Raw genomic sequence first — 2,422 nt, forward strand, 5'->3', positions numbered from 1 at the left:
GGGGGTGAGCTCTGCCAGGGGTTCAGGTCCTGGGTGGCTCAGCTACCTCCTCTTACAGGGGTCCCCCAGCCCCACATCTCCACACCTGCCCTCAGTGTGGACACATCTGCCCATGCCAGTAGCCACCTAACCCAGAGGGGGTTGAACGAACGCACACCTGCCCAGGTGAACACACAGTGGTCACCACATCTCCTGGCCCAGAGAGGAGGTGGGGTCTTGCCCCAGCCTGCCAGACCTCAGCTCACTTCCCACCAGTCTGCTAAGATGTAGGTGTTTTTGCTGTGGCTCTGCCTTGGGCTGACAGGTGTGCACTGCTGGGTTGGATTAGCATTACCCTGGCCCCAGCCCTGCAGTAGAACCTAATAAAAGCACCTGAAGTGACTGCCCCGCTCCCCGTGTGTTGTTCTATGCACTGAACAGTTGTCCACGAGTGCCTGGCATCTGTTCTGTGGGGTGATTTGATAAATTGTCCCCTTGAGATGTCACCATTTGCTGCTGTGTTTGGACCAAAAAGGTAGGGACCCCACTACCCCAACCTGCTCCTGCCCTGCCTGGCCTCCTGACACTTTTCCAGTTTAACATTTGCGGAGAGGAGCAGTGTGTCCCATCTTAAAGGCCTGGCCTCTCAGACACCTTTGCTGCCTCTTCCCCTTCCCCCTCAGCCCTGTTAGCCAGGTGGCGCTGGGTCTCTGTCGTTGGATGGGTGCACATGGCCAAGCAGCAGAGGGAGGCCAGTCCAGGAAGCCCCAGACTGCACAGGCGCAGCCAAGAGTGAGGCCTGCAGGCTGGCATGCGGCCTCCCTGTGCCTGAGTTACCTTCCTGTGTGGCTGCAGAAAGCATACTGAGCATGCCCTCTGGTTGGGCACCAACCTGGGCATCCACTGTTTAGCTCCACTTTGTCCTTTGGCCAGGTGATTCATTGGCACGAATCACCTCTCCTGGCATGTTTCTCCTCTCGCTGCTGGGTCCTTGCTGCCCCCAGCACAGCCCCCAGTCTGGTCTGTGATTGTGCAGGTCCTCCCTGTAGTTTGTCCTTGAGATGATACAGACTCCAAATTTGGCATGAGCTACACCGCCCTTCAGGGGTGTGACCTGCTACCTCAGGCTCCCTGCTGTGAGGTGTACACCACCTCACCCACCCACGCAGAGACGCCTCACTCACCATCACCCAACACTGGCCAAGGGCCGGCCAGGAAGCGTCCTGAGCCCTTTCCTTGTGTCGGGTAGGCTCTGTGATCACAAATCCTGTCACAGAATATGGGGCTGGGCTTGGGGCTGGCAGCCTGCTAGTCCCCAGGGCAGAGGAGTGGCCCACAAGGGTGAGGCCTGTGCAGTTCATCTTGCCTCCAGCCCAGTCCACCTCTTCCCCCATGTGGTCATGTTCTCTAGGACAATCTTGGTGGGTTTTCTTCGATTTTGGTAGCCAGCCTGGGAAGATTAGGAATTGGTGTGACTCAACGATTGTGGACAGTCTTGGAGGGTTAAACTTTGTGGTCCAGAAGACCAGCCGAGAATACTTGTGCACCCTGTGGGAAACTCAGACTGAAATGCCCTTCGAAAGGAGCATGTCCTCGCTTCTCAATTCCAGAGGCCAAGTAAGAGCCGTCCTTCCTTGTGTCCCCTCCCCACCTTCCCAGCACCAAGGACAGCATTTCCATCCAAAAAACCTTCAGCACAACCCTGGAAGCAAAAGTAGACTCAGATCCTGTCTGATCACTGAAACAGTGGCTGCCTGTTGCCCTGGGGTTAGTGCCCACCCCAGCCTGGAAGAGTAAGATCACAGCCTGACTCAGCAGACTCAGCTTAACTTCCAAGCCCAGGGAACAATTTTATGGCTGGGCCCCTTTCATGTGCCATGCCTGGCTGTGCCCCTAGACGCCTTTGCTCACGGGTGTCTGGCCCTGGAGCTTTTCAGATTGGCTTCTTGAAGGGGTAAGGGTGGGTCCTTGGTCTTCCACTTGGTAAAGGCTACTGCAGGGATCCCCCAGGGTGGGGGAAGAAGGGACCCTGGGCCAAGCAGAGGCTGCTCTCGGGCAAGGAAGAGCGCAGGGCCGAGCTGGAACCCGCTACCTTCTGGGCTCCAGCTTTTGTGTAAACGCCTCGATTGGGTTTCGGAGCAGCTGCACTCTGCGGGAGAGGAGTCCAGCAGGGGAGGGGGTGGGGCAGGGCCCGCTCCTGTCGCCCGAGGAGCTCTGAACCAGGACTCGGGCGGGGTGGAGCTGGGCTTAGACAGGAGTGCGCCCCGCTCCATGCCTGCACCCGCCAAAGGGATTCCGGCGATGGGGGCTGGCTGAGGGTGAGGGTGAAGCCAAGGCGGGACGCCTCCGCCCTCCCTTGCTGGACAGCTCTCCACTTAAGGCGGGGCCGCAGCCAGCAGGGCACCAGGGCTCTGGGGACAGCTGCTGGCCAGAGAGCGGCCGG

The 2,422-nt window shown here is 58.9% G+C and overlaps 1 protein-coding gene across 1 annotated transcript in view; it reads left to right on the plus strand.

Annotated features, from left to right (window-relative positions):
* NPLOC4 (nuclear protein localization 4 homolog (S. cerevisiae)) overlaps window positions 1–382 on the plus strand; it is a 61,677-nt gene extending 61,295 nt beyond the window's left edge. Inside the window, exon 18 of the mRNA XM_008568827.1 lies at window positions 5–382. The gene's annotated coding sequence lies outside the window, so the exon portion shown is untranslated. The remainder of the gene's footprint in view (window positions 1–4) is intronic.
* The last annotated feature ends 2,040 nt before the right edge of the window (window positions 383–2,422 follow it).

This window comes from Galeopterus variegatus, unplaced genomic scaffold (assembly GCF_000696425.1).
Source record: "Galeopterus variegatus unplaced genomic scaffold, G_variegatus-3.0.2 Scaffold446, whole genome shotgun sequence".
In the NCBI taxonomy this organism is placed as follows: Eukaryota; Metazoa; Chordata; class Mammalia; order Dermoptera; family Cynocephalidae; genus Galeopterus; species Galeopterus variegatus.